Source organism: Sturnus vulgaris, chromosome 3 (genome assembly GCF_052056855.1).
Source record: "Sturnus vulgaris isolate bStuVul1 chromosome 3, bStuVul1.hap1, whole genome shotgun sequence".
Classification (NCBI taxonomy): domain Eukaryota; kingdom Metazoa; phylum Chordata; class Aves; order Passeriformes; family Sturnidae; genus Sturnus; species Sturnus vulgaris.
Genome location: NC_142245.1, coordinates 32,312,320 through 32,336,259, shown reverse-complemented (window position 1 = coordinate 32,336,259; position 23,940 = coordinate 32,312,320). Strand labels below are relative to the sequence as shown.

Here is a 23,940-nt window from a genome sequence, read left to right as displayed (position 1 = left end):
ATCCAGAGGCATAATATAATGAAGTACAAAGGGGGATGCCTCAAACCTTTCTTACAAAAGTACATCAGTGCATCACTTCTGAATGTGCTGGGAAGGCTGTTGACATTCTCAGGCATGGGATGGCTGATGCAGTTCACATGAATGTTCCTTAGCTCAAGGGCCCTTTATCCAAAACACTGAATATACAAACCGCTTTCCAAGAAAGAGAATAGGACTTGTGTGAGACTTCTTAGCTGAGAAAATGAACAAAACCAAGAGGCAAGGAAAAGAAGAAAGAGACCTGTGACTTCTTTATAACATTCTGCCTTAGGACTTGTGCTGTGGTCTTTAAAATTGTATTGCAAATGCCCGTGCACCTCTGGTGTGTCAGCAGTCTTGTGCATCTGTTGGGACTCCAGAAAAACTGAAATAATGCTGGGAGACCTGTTCACCACCTTTCACTCCCTCCATCTATCATGCTCTTCTGCTCAATGGCTCACCTTTGAACACATCAAACAACACAGGGAGCCAGCATACAAATCCTCACTGCAAATCCAGAGAAACCTACGCACCAGTGTCACACTCAAGTTTCTGAATTGCTGGGGTCCCATTTGCTCTTCTGACACTTCACAGCCTCCTGGGAACCTGTCCAGGAGCTTCCTGACAGGGACCAGAGAACCTGTCACCGAAAACACTTCCCAGCCTATGCCAGAGGTACATGGATTTTTTCCCCCCTGCTTTCACTGTAGTGTTCACAGTCCAATTTACAAGCTTCTCTGAGCTATTAGTAGTACAGTCGATAAGCCAGGGAACATTACAGAAGCTGCCCCCTGCATCTGTGATTTATGTTTCTTGCTAAATATAATTCTCCCAAGGCTCGGCACATCAATATTTTGGAATGGAACACATGGAAATATTTGATGGACTGGGGAGAACAGATCCCTGTGACCAGTCACTCACACTTGCCCTTTTGTGAGCAATCTGTCTTTCCCTGCAACAGTCAGTGGGATTTGGGCACAACAGCTGGAGTTTCAGTATCCCTGCATGCTTTATTCATGAGGGAGCCTGGACTCAAGCCATTCAGACACTGACCATCCACAGATGCAACTGTAACATCAGCAATGCAGGAGCGTCTCTGAGCTGTGACAGGCTGTGTGGAGCACATACCTCCTGCCCCGACTTCATGTGCTGCACCATAGCCTCAGTGGGTTCCTTGGGAAACGAGTTGTCCTGCAGGGACTCCCGGTCTTCTCCTGGCTGTGCACTGGCATGTTGCCTGCTTAGCTGAAAGACTAATGTTCCCAGTATGGCTCTTTGGGCTGCATCTCTGCAAGAGTAGTAAAAACTCCAGGAATTCCCAGTCCTCTTATAATGGTGTAAATTTGGAACATGAAGCAGTGAGACGTATCCATTCAGGGAAAGGAAGAGTGGCCAGCGAATAACTGCCAGTGGGAATGGCTCCCTGGATGGCAGAGGGCAAGCAGACCATCCAGTGTGTGCACACACCTTTTTGTGTGCTGTACCCTTATATCCCAGCTGCTGAAAATAATTTTAGCTCTGCTGCAGTCAAGGGATTTTTTCCAACTGAGAATCCGCTTTTGGGTGGAGCCATGCCAGGTCTGCATCACCCTGAACATGGATCTAACAAGCAATGTTTCAGATCTACCACAGAGGTATCCAATATTTTGGACAAATCTCTCAACACAGCACTTGTTTTATCTGTCCAGGGTATGTTGTCCTCGTCAGAGAGGAATGTAGCAGAGGAAAGGCGTGTGGCATTTTTAGCGTAGCAGGTCTATCTGTGTGGCAGATGTCCTCTGACCTATCAGGCAGTCTGGCTGAACCTCAGTTTAGGAGCCTCAGTCAAATAGAGTAGAGTGTGTTGTGGAAAACACACAAAAGCTCTCAAAATTAGCAAAAAAACCCCCTCAAAACAGCAATCCTTTTCAGAAATGCTTTCACAGTTCCCTTTTGTGTGTGTTTTAGCATCTAACATTTATTTTGGAGTGGGGCAGAGAGGTAGATTGGCTGCTTGCCTGCCTTCTGGGATGGAGAGCTTTGCATAAAAGGAAGGAGAAAGAACATCAAAACCAGATTTAGGGGAAAACAAAGTCACCTCTTTGCTGTGAAAGCTTATGGTTTTGCCCAGGTTCAGGATATAATAGTTATTTTCCAGCTATTGCTATTCTGAACTTGTCCTACTGAATAGCCTTTGCCATGGAGTGGCCTGACAAAGTAAGAATGCATATGCTTGTTCTCACAGAAAGAAGATTGAATTTTACCATGAAGTGGGAAACAAAAGATGTGTGTAGCTAGTTCTGTCGTGTGTAAACCACCAGGTACTGGTTTCCTTGCGTGGATCCCCATAACACTCTGTATGAATCACTGCTTCCTAACACACAGGTTCAAGCCAGCCATGCAAGCCTATTTTTCTGGCTGATTGAATTCCTCTGATGCATTTAATTCTGCAGCATACCAGAATGTCTCTGAGATAAGGGCTGGTTCAGCAACCACCCTGGCAGGGGAAACTCAGATTGCAGCTTGGAATGACAGCCCTGGGAAGGAGGGGGGGCCTCACCACAGTGCTGGAGCATAATAACCTCTTTCTGGCCATCCAGCCTAGTGTTCAGTGGCCAGACAACTTTCGCCTCCTCTAGCAGGAACATGTGCATTCTGTGTCTGCATAAGACATATTATGGGACACGTCCTAACATCCTGAAACTAATGTCCTGGCTTTCAAAAAGCACCTGTCACTAATGTAAAAAAGGGCCAAAAGCCACAAGCGCTAAGTACAAGAAAGCAAGACTCGTGCAAATTATGTCTCAGTCCGTATTCTCTCTCACTAGCAAGGGATTCACTAAGTAAAACTCCAGAAAGGCTCAGTCTTTCTCTTGGAGAGTTGTGCCAAATCCTTGCAGTGAGCCTTCACTGGAGGAGTTCTTAGAGCCACTTCCTGCTTGTTGAGTAGGAAGTACAAGGCCAGGGAATCAATTAGTAGAGTTCTAAACTTCAATATGAAATGCCTGGTTTCCTTCTACCATGCCTACAGCCTGCATTTTGGCCTGGGTGCTTGCTGCTCTATGGTTTGATGAAGCCTCCAGTTCTGTTTTCCCAGACAGCAATCTGCCAGACAAAGCAGGTACAACTTAATCTCAAAAATAACAGACAGAAAATCACACTACAGGCAATGTCAAAATGGTGTTTTGATGGGTTTATAGATTTTGATGGGTTTATACCTCTGTTTCTAGTCACTAAGACTAGATAAAAAGATGCCCTCTTCATGAGTTGGCTTTGCCTACCAGGTCATGAGAAACAGCCAGCAGTTGCACTCTTACCTCTTCAGTAAAAAGTGCAGAAGAAGGAGACCCCTTCTGTTGCCAAGAACTTCATAGCATGCAGGTGTAGCATAGAAAAGACACACAGGATTTTAAGGTCAGAAGGTGATAGTTCCATTTTAATGCATACATGCCACAGGCTACTGAGCAAGCTTGAATTTGCGTGCTCAGATTGCAGAGGAGCTTTTAGACAACAGACAGCCTTGATCAAAAAATTTTCCCAGAGGAGAATCCATCACAACCTCTGCACATTGCCCCAGCTGCTAGTTGACTTCTGCCTTTCTTCTAGTTTGACTCTCTCTTTGCTAAATATAAGATCTCACTTTGTCTCCACAGGCTTTTCACCCTAGTGGATAATGATCACCTTTATTTTCCCCTAAAGACATCAATCAAAATTTTTTTTGTGCAGCTCACCATAAGTGTCAGCTCAATGTCTAAGTGTGAGATCCATCTAGCCTAATAAGCTATCTAAAATTAAAACTCTGGTCTGACCCAGTTTTCTGGCCTGCCTCTAAGCTTTGGAGAAGTATTGGCTTCTTAAGATGGTAATTTGTCATGCCTAGAACAAATGTCACACCTCTCTAAGGATGGGTGAGACTTAAATATTAATGGACTCATGTCTTCTTCCAGGCTATCAATAAAAATGTTAAATAGCAGAGGGTCTAGGGTTGGAGGACCCTGGACATCTGGAGGAATTCTCAGGAAATAGGTGAAAAACAGCACCCCCTTTAGAATGACACTTCAAACCCTACTGCTAGTCATTTCAAGGGTGCCTTGTATTACATATTTCCTTAATAAAAATACTGTGTGATACCAAGCCAAATGCGTCACAGAAGCTTAGGTGAATCACATCAACTCTTCCTTCCACTGACTGAGCCTATAAATCTCCTAAATCTGAGATTATAGCCTCAACTGACACATATTCCCTTCATGGCCCTGTGGGTCAACAGCAAGGGAAAGTACTTCTTTTAGGAAATTGTCTTCTGGGCACTGAATATGCCATCTTTAGCTCTTGAACGAAGACTAATGGTGTTTAAAACCTGTGTGTGAAGCATACCTCTGTGTACTTACATCTATTTCCCTAAAAAGACCAACTGTGGCCTCAGGTCAATCACACGCTCCTGATTCAAGAAGATGGTACTTTTATGGAACTGGAATGACTTGGGCAGCTGGTCCTTAGGGAAAAAGGTTGTTCAGATGTAGGATCTTCTTCTGAAAGGCCAAAAAAACCTCCTGAGACACAGGTCTGAGTGAAGTCCAGTGGGTGTCCCAGAAGGCAAAACTCATTCAGGGACATTCTATCACAAACTTCTTTCTCCTATGCAATATGCCATATATTCAGCTTCTGCTTTTCTTTTCTTTTTTTTTCTCCCATGATTGTTTGTTTGGTTGCTTGGGTTTTGTGTATTTACATTAACTGGGGCCTCGAATGCACTATTCTGAAAACAGTTCATAGTTTGGAGGCAGTTGAGTCCTGCAGTTCACATATCATCAACTCACAATTCACATCTTGTTAGCCTTGCCTTAAACCCGGGAATGATTGTGCTGTTAGACTGAAGAATAAGGTCGAGAGAAGCATCTGGCCTTGATTTGAAGATATCAAGAGATAGAGCATCCAGAACCAGCACTGGCTGCTTAGTAGCTAAGCACCCACACTGTAATCCAATTAATCTGGCTTCAGCTTTCTGTTCCTTGATCTTCCTTTCCTTATGGCTTAGAGAGGCCTCGTGTCTTTAAATCTCCTCTCACTCTGGCTTTAGATAGGCAAAACAAATTGAGCTCTATAAGAAAGATACTGGCAAACTGGCAAGAGTCCAACAGAGGACCACTGAAACATATATGGTGTGTGAGGAGAGGTTGAGGGGACTGCAATCACTCAGCTTGAAGAAGGGAATGCTGAAGGGGAGCTGCTTGCTCTTTTCCACTCTAATGGGTGGTGGAGACAGACTTCTCATTGAGGGTCACAATGGCAGAATGCTGCAAGTTGCAGCAGGGGCATTTTCTGCCCGGACATAATGATTTCATGGTGGGGGGAGGAAAAGCACTGGAGATTACCAGAGATTTGTGTACCTGGGGTAGACAAGGCCTTAAGAAACCTGCAGTCCCCTGCAGCATAGTTTTTTCCTAAGTCATACTGTATATGAAAATTTTCTACATCCATAGAGACCTCTATGCGGTTCTCTTATGAGCACTCTCCCTCCAGATTTACGCATCTTCTAAAAACTGCAAGCAAAATTGATGCAGCATTCTGACATTTTTTAAGCAGAGCCACAGAAAGATCACCTTCCATGAGTCTTTTTATATCTCAAGGGATTGTATTAAGTATAAGAGAGCCCTTGACTGAGGACATTCAGTTGTCCTCTTCTTACCTTTAATCATTTTCAGAATCACCCCTTTCCAGAATGTCATCTCCAGGCTGTTATGAGTGGCTTATGTTCTCTAGATGAATATATTAGCATTTGCTTCACTAAACATGTGTTGTTTGAAGGGCCTAATTTATCAAGTGATACAGTCAGGCAGTGTGATTGCCATGCTTTCCACACTATTTACCCATCTGCCAATCTTTGTGTCATCAACAAATGATTACCAGAGGTAATTTTAAGCTTCCGGCTCCTTGATGAAAATGTTGACTACCACTCTCACCAGCGACACATCCTCCTTCAGCAAGAGCTCTCTGCTGACAGCTGCTTTAAATCTGTCAGTCACTTTGTCCTTCATGCCACTTCACCTGCCCTTTCCTGATGTTTGGTTATGCTAATTTATAATCAGACTGTTACATGGTCACAAGGAAGACCCTTCATCAGGGACTATCATGTAATAGTTGACTAGTGACTTTACTGGCCATACCTGTGAACTCATCAGGAGAGCTCTATTATATTTATTCAATGAGACATACTTTCCACAGTGCCATGTTATAGGAATTAATTGCTTTTATTCTTTATCAGTTGAGTCCCATGTCAGTTTTTCCATTTTGCTTGGACTGGGGTTCAGGTAAGTGATCTGCAGTTACCTTGCTCATCCAGATTGCTCTGTTTGAACTGGCATCGTGCTAATGTTCCTTCCATTTTCTGAACTCTCCCATTTCACAAGATGGTTTCAAAATTAATCCAAACAGACCTCAAGTAACAATTTTGTGATTCCTGAATGCAGATTATTTGGTCTTCTGGTTTGCAAATGCTTTGTCCATAAGGGACATTTAACTTCCAAAGACATTTAACACCAAAGCAGGAATATTCATGAATTGCTTCTGATTCATGTTATCACTCTTGCTTTTGCTATCTTTGCCCAGTAATGAGCCTGAGTGGTTGCTGCAGTTGCCTTTGTTTGGAATATCCTTTTGAAAACATCCTTCTGTTGCCTTGTGTCCTACTGTCCATGTATTTTCCTCCAGATCCTCTTACCATTGTAAACCTTCAGTTTTAAAATACTGAAGTTTGAAAGAACTATTCTTTTCTCATCTGTTTGCTGAAATTTTTTTTTTCTCTATTACTACCCTCAGACTTACCACCAAGCTTTTGACTACTGTTGTGCTATTTCTTTTTTTTGTAGACTTGCAGATATTTGCCATCTAATACAATTCTACCGGACATATCTACTTTTATTCACAATTTTTTCCTGTCTGAGCTCTTTTGAGGTCCTGGTACATATATAACTGTTAAGGACTGCCCTTATTTGCCCATATTGAATACAGTCAGGTCATACTCATGTTCCCTGGACAGCTGTCAACTTCTAGCCCAGTAATAAATTCATCTTTGTCAGAATAAAGTCCAGAAACGTTAGCACAAGATGGCCCTTTGTGTTGGAAAACAGACTATAGTTTTCTCCAGATCAGGATGCTTTCTCAGTGGCTGTTTGGAGCTTAGAGTATACGGAAGTCCCCTGGAGCATCATCTTTCTTTCCTTGCATTTCTCATGGAGACTGTGGGGTAATTCCTATTCTATGGCCTGCTTTTATGGCATGATTCACACAGTCCATTTTCACCAACTCTATCTTTCCTAAGCAGGTCATAACCAGTTATTTTAACATTCCAATCATGCAAATTGAAACCAGCAGATTTGAGTAATGCTGATTATATCATATTTCTTCTCACTAATGAGAATTTCCAATTCCTCTTGCCTCCTACCCAGACGACTAATGGCTACATAAAATCAAATGGAAAACGTCTTCTGTTCACATTCTTTGTCACACCATTAAATCATTTTGCAACATGCCAATCTTGTTTGTAGTTAGTCCCTTAACCCACAGCTCTTGCATTGTGTAATGCCTTGACTGCTGCTAGATTCAGGCTAGGAAGATTAATTCTCTCTCTTCACCAGCAATAGTCTTGTCATCCTGTTTATACAGGGGATGTGACCTAGTGCCCCTCAAAACCCAGATTTCCAATGTCACCTCCCTCAGCTAAACAGTAGTTAGTTCATCTTTGTGTTCTGTCACTGATGGGGCTAAAGGGATTGTCAGTAGGTTACGTGAACCTTGCTCTTCTTTGGCTCCTTTCCAAGGGTTCCTCAAATCTTCTGTTGTCTGTGCTTCTTCACATGATGTTAAATCAGGAATTTCCCCATTTATAGTCACCAGTGTGACTTGCTGAATGAATGCACAATCCAGTACCTATTGTGCTGTTATCCCTGTTATTTTCTCTAGGGATGTGACTTCCCACCCCATTTTCTTCATGCCAATGTCCTCATCCATTTCGCAATTAGATTTCCTTGGTGAGTTCAAGAATCCTCTTCATTCTTTTCAAAGTTACCATCAGCATGTCCCTGAACAAGTTCTTGGCTATTATTTTTCTGTTTGTTTGTTTGAAATTCTTTCTTTTAACCAGACTCAGTTCATATAATTTGCCCTAAATATCCTCACACTTCATGCTATTCACATGTAGATGAGTTTGGATTTACTTTGCAGGAACTTAGCAAGTACAGTCAAATCATGATTACTTGCATGCAAGCAACCACTAAACTGGTCACTGATCAGTTTCCCTTCCCTGTCAATATCAGGTCATATGTGAAATGCATAAAGGATGGAACTCTTTCCGAATCCAGAGACTGTCACTTGCAGTTTTGAATGGCACATGGACAGCTGTATATTAAGGCTAGCACCCTATATCATTCTGATTGAAGCACCCTGAACCATTCACTAGGATTATTGGTTAATGTTATGAGAACCTCACATCTCAAAAGAAAGTTTGGGTAAGTTCATTTTAGGGTAAGTGACTCCTTTTGCCTTTAAGGAGGTGTGATTTCCAGAGTGTAGTACAGCAGACAGTGCTGTAAGCAGTTCAGTCTAGTCAGGCTGGAGTTTTTGTTTAAAATCAGAGTTGTTTCCTGAACCATTTGTTAAAAGCTGTATCATCACACTCTTTGCCGGGCTTCTGCCTCTCCTGGGAGCTGTAATGTGCATACCCAGTTTGTCTTAATAGTGATCCCTTCTCTCTGCCCACCCAGCACTGGGCACGGGACTCCACCCACAGGGGAAGGAGGTGAAAATCTGCTGGATCCCTTTGATCTCAGCCAATGGGGCTGGTTTCTCGTCTCTGTTCGTTTTATGATCCAGATGTCCCCAGACTAAACAGGTAAAAATCCTTACCCTGAAACCCAGTCCATCCTTGGAGTAAGCCATTAGATGGCTTGGGATATCTGCTGCCTGCCTCCAGCAGAGTGGGAGAGTTCAGAGCTTTCTTTGAAGTTCCAGCACAAGACATCCTGTACTTGTCTTCTGTGGGTCGGCTTTGCTGTCTATAGTGGAGCAACCAACAATGGTCATGGTGCATGAACATTGCATTTCTGCATCCTCTCCTGGTAGAATCTAATCCCTCTGTGTGACAGGAATGCAGTGGATCGTGTTAAGGATGGGTCGCTCTTAGACTGCTGAGGCAGAATCTCAGCTTATATATTTAAATAATTGTGATCTGAAGGGCCCATCCATATCACCTGGGAATATCTTCCCTTGGGTAGTGGCAGCAAGATCAGAGCATGAGGGAATTTTCTGTGTTCCATTCTGGCTCTCCTGCCCAGCATGGAACATGACAGTAACAACTTCATGTCAAAAAGTCCTTCCAGGAGATTTTCTTTCACTGTTCAGCTGAATCAGTGGCATGTGAAGATGTGATGTGAAGATATGATATGAAGATCTGATTTGAAAAAATAAAAAAAATTAAAAAAAAGAAGCCAGATTTGAAGTTAAGTGTGTTTGAGCTAGGTATTTTCTGGTGATTCTGGAGGCCATATAAGACTGGGCTAACCTCAGATAGTGGAGTGAGACTATGGAAATGTAATTGCACCTTCAATTTGAATAGGTCCTTAAGGCCATTGTCTTCAAGCTGTAACATATGTGTACAGTGGCCCTAGGAGGACCTGGATCCTGGCTGTTGATAAATGGCATTGTTTAATTTATTTATTTTCTGTCAGTTGCAACATTGGCCAGGGAAACCTGCCCCACCAGTTTTGCCATTACATTCATTTTTGGCTTCCAGCCACACTATAAAGTCAATAGTAGTCAATGAAACAATAATGGGAGAGGAGGACCAGGATTAAAGACAGAGCCCATCTCTCACCAATGGACATGTGACTCCAAGGCTAAGTGTTGGCTTATAATTACTATTAACAAAAGCAACCTGGGAAGGAAATGTGATCTTCCCTTTGTGCCATGTGCAGGGTCAAATCTTGAATGTGCTTCCTGGGAAAAAGAAACAACCTCCTGCACTGTGGAGAAAGGCAAGGACTCTCTGCTGAACCTGTGGTTTTCATTTGTCTGGTTTCTGGATGACTGCATGACGTTATGGAAAGTTTTTTGTAGTTTCTAAGTCCTTTTGTGAAGATCAGAAAGGTATGCTGGATGAAGAAAAATAAATCAAAGTTGTTGCCATTATCCCTTCTCCAACCTTACAGCTTGCTCCAGAAAGGATGTGATTTATGAGAAATTCCCTGGCTTTATTGTGGAAAGTATCAAATGGAAGAGTATATCCATTTCATTCAGCATAGCTTAAGATGATATAGCTGGGAGTTGACCGAGTTGAAATCCCAGGGTATATACTGCCAGAACTCAAGTGGCCTAAAAATACACACAGTGATTTCCTGATGTCCTCCACACTCACCAGAATAGTGCTAATGTGCTGGTCATGGCATAAAATGCTGCATATAGCAGATTGCTAGGAGGGAAAAAACACATTAAGTTTTAACTTTTCAATGTAAGATCTGCTTTAATGCGGCTTGACCACTCTGAACATTCTGTGCCAGGAGGGATTTTGCCACAGTCCTTAGAAACCATCTCTTTCTCAGGTACCACCACAACATTTGACCAGATGACTCATTCCTGTACACTTCAGTGTCTGGGGTGAGGCCTTTTTTTGCAAAGAATCCTTTCTTCTCTCATCAAAACTCTCCAGGGCAAGGATTAGCTTTTGTTCTGCTGTGTTTGTACAGCACCACACACAATCTTGCATGGTCCCATAGAGCTCAGCCCTTCACAGTCCTCTGACGGGCTGCTGCTCCTGGTTACAACTGACTGCAGAGCTTGAGTTTCCTTAGATGTTCCTGACAGAACTACTAACTTCTGGCAGATCTGAAGTCAGATATGGCTGTCCTAAAATCTAGACACGACCCTAAAACACCACCCCAATGCTGGGTAGCAGTCTTTGTCCCTGAGAGGTGTAAATTTGTGTGACCATGTGGTTCTTTGGTGGGGCCCAAGTAGTTTTTGGCAGCTGATGCCAGTACCCAGGAGGTTTAACCTTCCACTTTGCCCATGGATGAGGAAGCCTTGATGGAGAGCACATGGAGCATAACTCCTGTTTGCCACAAACACTGCTTTCTGTACCATACTCTTCGTGGGCTTCTTATCATGGGCCAAAGCTTTGAAAAGCAGGACATTAGGTGGAGAAAAATCAGAGCTAGGAAGACATCAACACCTTGAGAGGTGCCCTTTTTAAACAGTGTCTTAGGCTGTGCACTTTGGTGGGATGGTATCTACTGGATTTGCAAAAGCCTCTTTCAAAGACAGGTCTTCCTGAGAGAAACACAGAGTAATTGTGGAGGTTACCAGCACAAACATGAGGAAATATTTATAAAGTTGGGGCTGGAGATGGAGTATGGGTAGGAGAAAGACAGAAGATATCAGATGAAGAGCTTGCCAGCCTTTTGGTTACATGCTCAGTTTAGTGGAAATAAGAAGGAAAAGCCTTCTACTTTTCCTCTCAGTATGCTATCCTCATAGCCTATATTTGCCATCTAGGCATTGAACAGCAGAGAAAAAAATTTGCATTGCAGTAAAAATAAACTGGCTTTTTTGTTATTGACTATTTTTATCAAATGTTTAAAATGAAGCAGTGCAAAAAAATGAAAATCATACCCATTCTTTTGCCAATTTCAATACAGATAGAGATGAGCTGAACTATTTTTAACAAAAAATAAATACCCCTCTTTGAGGTCTTCCTCTGAATTTCATACCAGGACCCTTTGTGTTCCCTGGCGTGAGTGTTTGATCCAAAAATACACAAAGATCTGCCAAACCACTAACTACAACTGAGACAAAGTTGAGTAAAAATGGAGCCAAAAAAAGTTGTGTGTGTGGCTTTTCTTGAGAGGTTAGATCACTTCTATGTTTTAAAAAGATGTAAATATATAAATGTATACTAGTTAATTTATAATTGTTGCTTATCGGGGGAAACTGTGCAGGTAAACAGAAAAATATAGGAAAAACCATTAAACAGGCACGGGAGAGAGATTAGAGAATGGAGAATGGATCAGGGAAGTTAAACTCAGCTGTTCCATATTCAAACTGAGAAAAATCATGGTTTTGTGATTCTTGGTGGAATTATCATGTAAAACCCCATGACACAATATGCAAGCAAACCACAAATTTTGGAGAAATACTAAAAGGAGCTGACAGTTCTGGTGCTGATATAAACAGCAAGACTTGAGATGGGAAGGACTGGTAATTTGCAGGAGTGCACCCAGCTGGCAAAAGTCCAATTGCAGAATCAAGGCTTTCAAGCAGAATTGGGGCTGCAGGCTGGGAAAAGAGACTGGTACCTGGAAACGGGTACTCCTAATGCTGGAATTAGGAAGGTATTGCTCAGCAGATCATTTTGTTCTGTTCCTAGCTGGGAAAAAGGGCTGACCAAGGAGTACCACAGCCCCGTGGAATTATGACTGCTATATACCACCAGTATATTTAACTGCTGAGAGGGATCCCAAAAGGACAATCACAAAACTTTCTTAGAGAGTGGGCTATGTGCAGAAATGGGGTGTTACCTTAAATGATAGCAAAGCTTCCTTGTGAAAGATCTAGCCATGTGCATTTACCCCACCTAAGCCCAGTATTCAGGACAAACTAAACTTGAAAGTGCATACCTGTTCTTTCTTTGTGCACACATATTTGACTTTAAATTATCTGGAACGAAATAAGTGCAGCCAGTATTTCTTCTTTCTGGCACACCAGAAGGTCCTGAAAGGAATCAGAAGAAGTGACTGTCTTCCAGAAAACATTTCCAGAGTATTGTACTTCTCTTTCTTTCATTTACCTAAATGAGAGCTTTTTACTTACCTTGAGAGTTTTGTGTTATGTTTCATCTCAATGACCCAAATACTTCTATGTGCCACAATTTGGACCTGACAATCCAGGGACTATATCTTCCCAGACATCTTCAATGGTGTCTTGTCCTCATTCAGCTGAAAAAAAAAAGCTAGAGGAAGGATCTCTCACACAAAAGTAACACGAAGGATGCTTTACTATTTATAGAGAGCTTTTAAGCACAAAAAATTTGCGATAGGTACATAACTTGCATAGTCTTTCACTGGAATTGGGGGGCCTGTCTTCTGTTTGCATTTTAAAATGTGTCCTGACTCAAACATATTCAGCTAAAGCATTTCAAACAGAGAGAAAAAAAAATCAAGACAGGGAGGCAAGCTTATTTTCTGGTACAGTAGAATGCCAGCTTTATCTGGATGAAAAAAGCCAGAGATTAAATTTAGTTCCTCAAAAGGATGGTGAATATCAAACATTACTGCAAGGTTTGGATAAGCCTTGTTTGTTTGGATTCTTATCCATTCCACAGGCGAGAATAGTTTTCTCTCCACAAACAGAAATGTTTCCAAACCCAGTCCCTCTTTACCAAACCAAAGTGTTAGACCTAGAGACAGCAAATGTTCCCCAGACTCTGTTTCCTCCACACAGCTTCCCTATCAGCCCCAAAATCTGAACTCTCCCAAGCTTCCTGTTTTCCACAGTTGCATTCTCACTTTCATGGTATTTTCTGAAGCATGCCCCACCACAGCTGGTGTAGCTTCTACTTGGGAAAATATTATTTTCCTATACTGCTGCTGAATCCCCGGAAAACCTCTGCACAGACACCTGCACAAAGAACTCCTCTGAGAACTCTACCATGGTCAGTTCTATTAATACTTACCAAGGCCAGTCTTCAAAGCCTAGAAATTGTTTGATATTCCAAAAGACAGTGATTTCAAATTGCTTCACACCTCCCTAGCCCAACTGTAGCAAAAAAATGTAGCACAGGGGGAAGTAAAAAATGTTCCTTGTCCATCCCATGCCCCTGCCTGCAAATTGCTTAATCCTGAAAGCAAATTTCACTGCTATGTTGCCATTGTGTAGTGGGCAACATTATTTTGACAACACCTTAAAAAAATCTTCAATGAAAAATGGCTTTTAATCTGAATGAAGAAATGTTTGAAGAAAATGTCTGCTTTGGCAAGTTTGGGGTTTCTTTTGCTTTTCAAATTCTGCCTTTTCAGATCAAGGGACCTGATAAGCCACTGGTGGGAGGTAGACACATGGATGCACTGACAAACAGTGGGATTTGCCAAACTCTGGCACCTTTGTCTAGGAATAGGTACTTTATGGTTGGGCCCTTGCTAGCAGTGATGGCAGGAATGGTAGATCCCTGGGGTTATTTTACAAGGGCCAGATCCCCCTGGCCTAGACAAAGAGCCTGGTGGACAAATCCCCTCTAAGCTGGTCCCCCAAATCCTGCATGGAAGATAAGATGCATTCTGGTGATGATTCCTCCTGATCCAACTCTTGTCAGTGGCTGATGAAGACCCGAGAGAGCTCCTGGAAAAACCTAGGATAGTGAAGGACATGGGAGTGCTACCAGATAAATCCCAGTCAGTGGGGATGTGGGGTGCTCCTGGATAAGACCTCCTCAAAGGAGGTGACTCCAGGTTGTGTTTCCACCTCTGGCTACTGAGGCTGCTGTGTCTGGGCTTAGGTGTTTTCCTGTCTCTCATCTCCCCAGTCCCTGCTCTCCTGTCTGGCTCATCCTCCCTTTGTTTACTCACCTGTGAGATATATTGTCTCAAGGCCAGACTGCTCGGTTCCCAGAGCAGGCAGCCTGGGAAGCACAGCTGCCTGGGTTATGAGTTAGTGCAGCTACATGCCAATCCTTTTTTAGGGTAGATGCACATGGATGTAGGGCTTGTAATAAAAGTGAACAACAAAACACAGCGGTGAGCAAAGACATGGCAGGCGTGCCCTGGTGAGCAGCAACCTGGAGGCAAAGAGTCCTGGGGGGAAGTACTGGACATCCCTGTCCCCTTGTCCTCTCCCCTCCTTCACCCTCTCCACTACCCCCACCTCACCCTTTGGTCAGGCTGCTAGAGCAGGAGGACAAGGAGGTGAAGGAAATGTGGCACCTCACCACCTGAGAAGACCCCAAGTGTGCATCCAGGAAGGATGCAGAGAGAACTTCTGCTCTCCCTCCTGCTTCCACCCCACCTCCTGACCCTCCCATCCACTGAGGGGCTGCCTGAGTGCTGTCTGGACTCTCATTTTTGGTTCAGTTCAAATAGTGCAGACCTATGCTCACCTTCTTTATGTCCCCAGGAGAGAAACTAGACAGGCTCTTTGACCATCCATACTGCAGCTGGGCGTGTGCAGGTCTGTTGTGGGTGGAGATGTGCACAATTAAGTACAGAGAAATCAATGACCTTCATTCTGGCCAAAAGTGGGAGAGTGAAGAGAGGTCCTGGAGCCAGGGATGGAGATAATAATGTGTAATTTAGGGCACAACTAAAGCTTTCAGACATCATCTCTGAGATTTTATGCATTGGGTTCACATAATTTGGCCCATCACTGGAGTGAGGGCTTTCCAGAGTCATCTTGTGCCCTGTGCCACAGCTGATCTGTCCTCTGGTGAATGTTGTGTGGGAAGGTCCTGTCACATAGGTGATGATTTCGAGAGGGTCTGTGGAGAACAGAAAATGACATTGTTCTGTCTTGGCCCGCCAGGGAGCCACTCTGCTGCATAGGTACTGTATATAACATACAGGATGCTAATTCAATTTTCATGTACATTTTGGAGGAGCTGAATGTGGCCTTTGTCTAATGCTTTGGCTCACAAGGGCTTTTTCATAAGAAATTCTATTTAAATGAAATAGAAAACTTTCTGATAGTTACCAAACACCAGGAGACAATGGCAGGCTATATCTGTTCATCATCATCAGCCATTCATTTATCCTAGGAAGGAATTTCTTGGTGATAATCCTGAGTGAAGGCTTGCTTGTTTGCATGACTGGATGAGATCCAGCATCGATAGCACCTTGCTGCACCCTTTGGAGTGTCAAGCTGAAATTACAGGAGAGACGTAATAAAGCTTGGGAAGCACTAACAAAAAAACCCATTCTCAACTGCACCTTAAGCATCTTTCCATCCTGGCATGGGAAGATGTGAAGAATAAGAACAGATGGGCAAAACACAGACATGCCTCCAGCAAGAGGTAAAGACCAAAACACATGTATTTATAAAGGACAAACAGGAACGTGTTAGAAGGGATAATGGGTAGAAATAAGCTGGTGGAAAGTGGTTGTGGTAAGAGTGGGGTACAGGAGGGCAGCACCACAGCAAACCAGGAACCTGAAATCTCACCCAGTGCTGCTGAGCCCCGCAGCTCGGGGCTCACCTGCCCTGTACAGGTATGTGCATCATCTCCCTTTAAATGTACCCTACGGTCTTCCCAGGCACCGTGTGCTGCTGCCTCACACCTTCAGCATCAGAAAACAATCCCCAGTCCCTAACTTGGCTCTTCCTTTCCTCTGTTTAAGCTCATTAATTATTATACCGCCCCCGGAGATGTGATAATTAGCTCATTAGGGGATACTTTTGCCTGCATAGAAAGCAACAGTTGCAGCCATCATCGGGAGAGAGGAGAGTGTCTGCGTGCAGCCATCCCAGTGCCAGATGGAGTCCAGGTTTCAGGTGAAATTCTGCCTTAAAGAGTTGACTGAGAAAGGAAGGCTTTTTTTCTTAATGATGTTGGATATGTTCCAGGACCTTGCAGAAAAAAAAAGTCGAGTTAGATCCCGAAGGAATTAATGCATCAGTTAGCTCCAACTAAAGCTTCTAGGGAAGTGATAAGAAGGCATAGTAAATATTTTACCAGGGGCTAGGCTGAAATATCTGAACCACTCTGGGTCAAATTAGTGGCTCAGCTCCTATCAAGAGCACCTAGCAGAGCACAGCTCTGAGGACGACACACAACCTTGTTTAACCCCAAGGAGGTGTCAGTGCTTCTGTGGCAAGTTTCCATCCTGCCTCCGGCAAGCAGCTGGGCACAGTCCAAGACTGCTTGTGCTTTCCTTCACCAGTACCACAATGAATAGCATTTCCCTCTCCCACACTCGCCAGGGCTTCCAGAAGAGCTCACATTCTCCGTTTGCATTTCAGGTAATTTCAAAAATGTGAGCACTTTGTCACCTCTCGATGGGAGCTGAGACCTTTGAGTCTGCGTTTGCTGTGGAGCAAGGGGGCTGAAGATATGAAAATGCCTTTACCTGCTGCTTTCAAGCAACAGTGGGGAACCGCAGTGCAGGAGATGACCTGTGGGAACTATATGAGTATATCATGTATAAAGGCCATGGGTTCAACAGGCAATTAATGAAAACCAGAACTATTATTTGTCTAAGTGATTGCAACAGGTTGGGTTCCAAAGAACCCAGTCTTCACCAGGGGAAGCTGGACCTTGTTGGTCTGCCAGAATGCCTCCAAATGAGGCAGAAAACTGGTAGCTAAACTGATTAAAATGATTTCTTAAGGGATTGTCAAAACTTACTGGCAAAAAGCTGTGAGAGAAAAAAAAAAAAAACAACAAACAAGTGTAAGGAGTTAGGTAAATGACTACTCTTATATTAGTCCTGGGGCTATGGGCATGTCTATGAAGTGTTCTGCAGACAGATACTGATCCATTGTCTGAACTCTGAACTGATCAGACACCATAGGATAGCACTGACCCTAAAGTAACCCAAGCTTGGGATTTTCAGTGTGATAACTCCTTTAAAGCAGCTTGCACTCAACTCTGCACACAGAGAGATCCTGAGCATGCTTGCTCAGTGCCTGGGCAGAGTGCAAAGCCTGAGAGAGGAGCTTAATTAATAGATGCAGGAAGGGTCCTACAAGGCTTTATGCTGAACCAGAACACAGGGAAAAGGGCATACTCCAAAAATATGAAAAACAAAGGGAAAAAAAAAAAGTAGAGAAGGGAAGAGAAACCCCAGTACACAGTTATTTTGTGGCAGTGAGTCCCAGGCATCACCCCTTGCTTAGCAGGCTGAATTTCTCATTATGCTCAGTGTAATAAACGCGAATGGGTGAAGATACAGTAGCAATGGCTAAATAAAAAAAAAGTAGAAAAGCTGTTGAAAAGTTCATAGGAACCTTTCTCAGGTGCTTTGCTTGAGCACGTGAGACTTCCTGTATTAGAGATGAAAAGGCAGATGTCTCTACCTACAGTCTGGACGATTCTATGGGGCAGGAAGGACTCCAGTGCCTGGGGGACTTGGTCAATATTTGGAGAAATATGGAGTTCAATACTGTGTATTGCTCTTTGCACTCAGTTTGTGTCCTGGCAGGATCAGATTCCCCACCTTGCTGGACCCTGGTAGGCAGCTGCTGGCTCTGCCTGGCATGGATGCTGGCAGACAAGCTTCAGGGCAAATGGCCTCTTGGAAGGACTCCCTCTGGGCTGGCTTGGGAAGGACAGAGCCTGGGGCCACCATCAGGGTGGGCAAAAGACAAAAAGAGCCACTGCTTACATTCTACCTGTCTTAGGGCTTAAATTTAACTCTTGGGTCAACCAGAGCTGCCAGCATGGCACCTTCTGCCAGCATAAAATGGCCTTTAAAGTGGGAAGCGAAATGAGTATGTAACACAAACAAATAAAAATTGGTTGACCAAGAATTCAGGGAGGGCAGTGTAACTGCACACAAAACTGAGTTTTGCCTCAACCACCAATTTACCTTGTCTTGAGGGCACTGGAATATGTTAAGAGGCATCCAGTGGCCACAGACGTCTGCTGCTCACAGCCAGAGCCCGGCGAGCGGCGCCAGCACTTGCTCCTCCTTGAGCCCTTCCCAGCTGGCAGAGGTGGTGCCCTCAGTTCTGCTTCCCAGGCCTAAATGTGGCTCTGACAGTCCCTGGGCTGGCCTTCCCCACCTCTTGCTGAACACCTTGTAGGTATGCCTGGTGAAGGGTCCAGAGACTCCAGGAGGAAATCCCACTAGAGCTCAGGAATATGTGAGGAATTGGGAATCTACATCCAGCAAGAAGCAGTGGCCACTGAGCCTGGCCCTTGCAAAGCATGGCAGGAAAGCTGGAGAAGAGTAATATATTTAAGTCCTCCACCTGGAAGGGATGTTTTATGGTGGCTTCACTGCAGGTTAAGCAGTCATGAGACCATAAAGGAAGAAACGCTCTCTTTTTGCAGTCCCAGACAGAGGACTAGGGCAGCTCTGCCATTCTTAGCTGTCTGGAAACATGCTTCTCTCTTTAACAATGTTAAATACAGATGCATTTAGAGGGCAAAATTACAGAACCGAGCTGGTTGTGGAATTTCTGATATTGTTTCCGGGTTTTTTTTTTTCATTTCCTTTATTTGTACACCATTGCATCATTTTCCCTCCTACTGTCCTCCACCAGAGCTGCCCCGAGGAGCAGACTGACCTGTGCGAAGCTCCTTGGACCGTGCTGCACATCCAGCTTGATGCAGCATTGCTAAACAAAAGACAGGGCCCAAGGGAGCCACGAACCCTGTGGCAGGGCTGGTGGTGCTCTCCAAACCCAGCTTCTGCAGAAAGCTCAGTGCCCATGATGTTCCCTGCTCTGCCTACAGGGACATCTCTGCGGTCCTGGGAGCTAATTTTAAGTGCTTTGTCGGTGGCAGACTGCAAAGACAGACTCAGAGGTGTTCAGTTAATTTGTCAGAGGTCTGGCATTTTCAACCCTATTTTCAACTGGCTCAGGCTGGAGCCTCTTAAAGACACAGCTGTCCCCAAAAACAGTGAGGAAAATGTTGCTAAGCCTGCATGGCCAAATCGGAGAAGCTAGGGGTCATTGCAGCCCCCAGCTACAGATGGTTAGCTTTTTAACCCAAGCTATCTTATCTCACGCTTTAGACTTCGGAGAGGCTGGGTTCAACTCTTGGCGCCTCAGCCAGGAAGCTGGCTGCCTTGGATGCTCTCCAACGCTTATTTACAACATACATATGCAGTGTGGCCATTGATTTATACTCCCAGCAGCCTCCGCCCCCAAAGAAGCAGATTTAGAAGCAGTGTGTCTTCAAAGCAAAACCGAGCTCCACTTTACTTTGCCTTCAGCTAAGCCTCGTCCTATCTGGATGCTCAAACACAGGTAGTGGTGGTGGAATTTTTGGCAAAGGACCCCAGCAGGATTAAACACCCAAGTAGGAGCAGAGATTCCCATTCTCTTACATCAGTGTCATGGTTGTCCACAAGCACTGAAGCTGTCCAGGCTTTGCAGGAGAGTCTAATGGTGCTCCTGGACAGATTTAGGTTCCTAACTTTAGACCCTTCTTTGAGAAATTTAACCTTTGTTTTGGACCCAAAGTATTTCTGCACAGTGACACATTGTCATCCCTTCTATTCTGGCATACTACCACCTATTCAAACACACCAGCCAGGCTAAAACAGCCAAATGAAGTTGCCTTTTCTTCCTCCTTTTTCCATGCTCTACATGTGGACTATTTCTGTCCTGAATCACACGGTCTCCTCTCAAAATGAGGCTCAAACACCTAAAGGGAAAAACGTCCTGTTTGTTGCAGGAAAGGGGAAGTCGGTGCCGAGGCTGGGCAAGTTTTGGCTAGCTGATCTCTGCTCCACAGCTGCAGCTGAGCATCCCACTCTGCTGAGCTCTTCTCCCAGCACCCCAGCCTTATGGCTCCACTCCACTGGCCAAAGCCTGGCTAGAGGCAGCCTCACACCTGCTTTTCTTCAGCAGATCTGCCTTTTCTTGGGCACATGAATCATTCTCTGACATTTTCAAGGATCTGCCTGGTGCTCGGGATCAAAGGCTCGGCACCTTCCTTGCATGTGAACTTGTGCCAGTATTTTCATAAAAAAAATTGTGTGCCTTGTTCAACAGATCTGGCTAATAGCAGGTTCTGAGAAGCACCTAAGTACCTGGTAGTGGAGATGTAATAAAACCTGCTATACTTAGGCTCTTGCAGGCACTTCCAATTATAAAAATCTGTTTTTGTACCTTTATAACCCTCCTTTTTTTAAACTCTTCTTTACAAAGAGCCTCAACCTTTGAGCTATATATTTTTCTTACATTAAAAAACCCGCATATTGTTTTGCTTATTTTGAGCTGAGCATTTGGAAAAAAAACAAACAGGTTTGCTGGTGGGAGAGCTATTTTTCATGTTTGTGCAAATAATGAATGGTGTGATTGACAAAAATGAAAGTCCACAAAGGATGCAAAATTTCCCTTTCCAAAAGAGAGTTCAAAGCATGTTTTCTGAGGTGTTTTTGAGAGGAGGCTACAGGGCTTGTGGCCTTGCTCACAGACAGAAAGGGCTCTCTAAGGTAGGGAAAAACTCTCAGGAGAATCACTGAAGACTTCCTACGCCTTGCCTGGCTCCATGCTCACTTCAAAGCAATGCAAAAAACAATTACCAGTGGGGAACAATTTCCTCCTCACTTAATAGTTTGGGAATATGACCTATGAAAAACCAGAAAGAAAGAAAGAACAAACCCTTCTGACTTCAGTAGAAGAATGGATAGAGAAATTCTGGAGCATTTTAGCTGCCTTCTAAAAAAAGATAGAGGGATTTCACTATCTTTGATTTTCTCTTTCTTTTCAACATAACAAGTGAAACTGGAAAATACAAACTCAAAGACCAGCTTTGCACTGAGAGTCATTGAGCCAATTCTGTAACAAGAGTGCAATTCAGCCATAAACGTCAAATGTAAATTTATATTTCTTTTAAATTGGTCACGTCCTCTCCTGCTATGTTATAATTTAGTGGGAAGGATGCTGTACTTGGGATGGACATGAAAGAGCAAGAAGTGCAGCCTGATGCTGGGATGCAGTTCATGGGGTCCAACGCCTCACCCCTGCCTCGCCCCTTCTCACAGGAGACCTGAATAGCAGCGGTGCTGGGGAGCCTGAGCTGCTCAGGGGGCTGTGAGCCCAGGCAGTGCACAGAGCCATGTGCACCAAAGGAGCTTTTTGCATGGCTTGATGGGCAGCTATGGCTGGGCAGCCCTGGGCAGGCGATGTGGGGAGGGTGGCTGAGTCAGCGGGGCACTGAGGATGGCTCTGGGCAGCGAGGAGCAAAGAAGAGTGCTGTGTCTGTGCCTGCTTGGTACAGCACAGTGCTGTGAGCAGCCTGCCAGCTCGGGGCCACGGACAGAGCAGCCTGCTTGATGTCCCATCATGTCCATGCTCATGTGCCCTGCCCCACGGGCTGCTGGAGTCTGTACGGACAGAGTCAGCTCCAGACTGTCTCTGCCAGTACGTGCACGTTTGAACCCCCTACGTGTCTTGATGTAGGAACAGCAGTTGGCATAAGGGACAAGGGTTGTGGCTTGGTGGCCAACCTTGGCAAGGTGCTGTTGCCCATACAGATGGAAGGCTGTGCTGAAACAGGACGCTTATGGGGCCAGAAGTATCGAGAACAGTGCACCTTGGTGTGCACAGGGTTTTTGGAGGTAGCACCAAGAGTGGTTGGTTTAACCAAGAGATGATGATTGATTCAGCACAGATGGGTGGAGAGGCCTCTGGCAGAGCTTTATCCCATCACCTTTCATTCCTTGGCTGCTGACCTCTCAGTAGCACACTTAGGAGTCAGGGACAGATTAGTACAGGTGGCTCTATCCAATCTTTTTGTGGTATGGGGCTGTTTGTAGATTCCCCAGAGACAACCAAATCAGGAGAGACATCAAGCAGAAGCAAGACCAATGCCAAAGGTAGTATTATCCACGTGTGCTTTTAGATGCTTTGCATCAGCCTGGCGTAGGGAAGAGCAGCATCAGTACACAGACTTTGAGGTGGTTTGATTCCATGTGTGGATAAGGTGTATGTGGACTCCTGGTTTATTGCTATTTCTCCAAGTACTCCTTTGTCCTGTGAAAGCTCTCCCCAGGCCAGCTGTGAGGCTGTGTGCAAGGTGTCCTGCTGAAACCCATGTCAGATCCAGCAATCCTGCAAAAGGGTAAGTAACTTGCTCTGGCACCGCAGGCTTTGGGTATCTCTTGGGAATTGGGAACTTTTGTGGTGTTGTAGTAGGTTTTGGACATAACTGAGGGTGGAGACATGGGGAGAATGACAGCTTTTACTGGATCAGATGTTATGGGTGGAGAAAAACAAGTGAACTTTTGTCCATATATGTCCTCCTGAGGGGTGCCCGAATGCTTCTCTGTTTTTTATGCCCGTATCTGTAGGTCCAAGGAAAGCTGGTACTGGCCCCTCCGAAACTTGCTGTGGGAGCCGAAAGGCAGTTTGAAAAACCAAACCAAAGCAACAATGTGTAATTGTCTGTAATCAGAGACAATGTTCTCTTAGCTCAGTTTTTCAGTCAAGCAGGATAAACGCTGACACGTTGCCCACAGCTGAAATCAACTTTTGGCAACAGAATGTGGCAAAGCAAAGAGCACCTTTTAGTGTCTATGACTGGTACTGCTGAAGCTGCTCGTGCGCTGGTCTTCTCCTCAGCTCTGCTTGACCGAGCACAGGGCAGTACACTGTAAAGTGCTGCTTCCAAGAGCATGCAGTGGAGAGTGCCTCCAGGAAACAGCTCCTGGTTTATATTTGTCCAACAGCGATGCACCTTCTGCTGTTCCTAGGCAGACTAGGGGGCATCTCGGCCAGAGGAAGAGAGGAGGAAGGAGACCAGAAACGAGAGACACAGGAGGAATCCAGACAGAGAGAGGCCGGCTCGGCTGAGCTAAGATCTTCTTGGCTTGGCGGATGCCTGGGCTGCCCGGGGATGGTCAGCATGCGCAGAATGAGCAGCACGGCTGCGGGCACTCACACTGTCTGGGCTGGCAGCAGGGAGGTGACCTTGACAGACTGCTCCCAGTGCCAGGCTAGCCGGAGGCAGGAGGGCAGTTGGAACCATGTCAAAGTGCATGGATCACTCCAGAGGGAGAAGGAAGCATGAGCCGTAGCAACTGAACTTGTTTATAACTTGTGTTTCTCGGTATGTGAGTGACAGGAAGGCAGGAGGTATCTGAGGCAAGCAGCTCCTGCCTGCACACAAGAGTATCTGGTTTTGCATATTAGCCTCCTCGGTATCTAAAATACTCTCACATGTATGTGCTTTACTATCACCTCTAGTCATTATAAATACACTCATATAAATACATGCATAAAGATGTATAG

General features: G+C 44.6%; 1 long non-coding RNA gene across 1 annotated transcript; it reads right to left on the bottom strand.

Annotated features, from left to right (window-relative positions):
* Window positions 1-1,265: 1,265 nt before the first annotated feature.
* Window positions 1,266-23,418, bottom strand: LOC148224269 (uncharacterized). The gene is made up of 6 exons (XR_015802264.1): window positions 22,158-23,418; window positions 15,724-16,596; window positions 15,134-15,511; window positions 12,856-12,980; window positions 12,663-12,756; window positions 1,266-1,306 (listed from the first exon to the last, which is right to left on the bottom strand). It is a non-coding gene; the product is annotated as an uncharacterized LOC148224269 (long non-coding RNA).
* Between the last annotated feature and the right edge of the window lie 522 nt (window positions 23,419-23,940).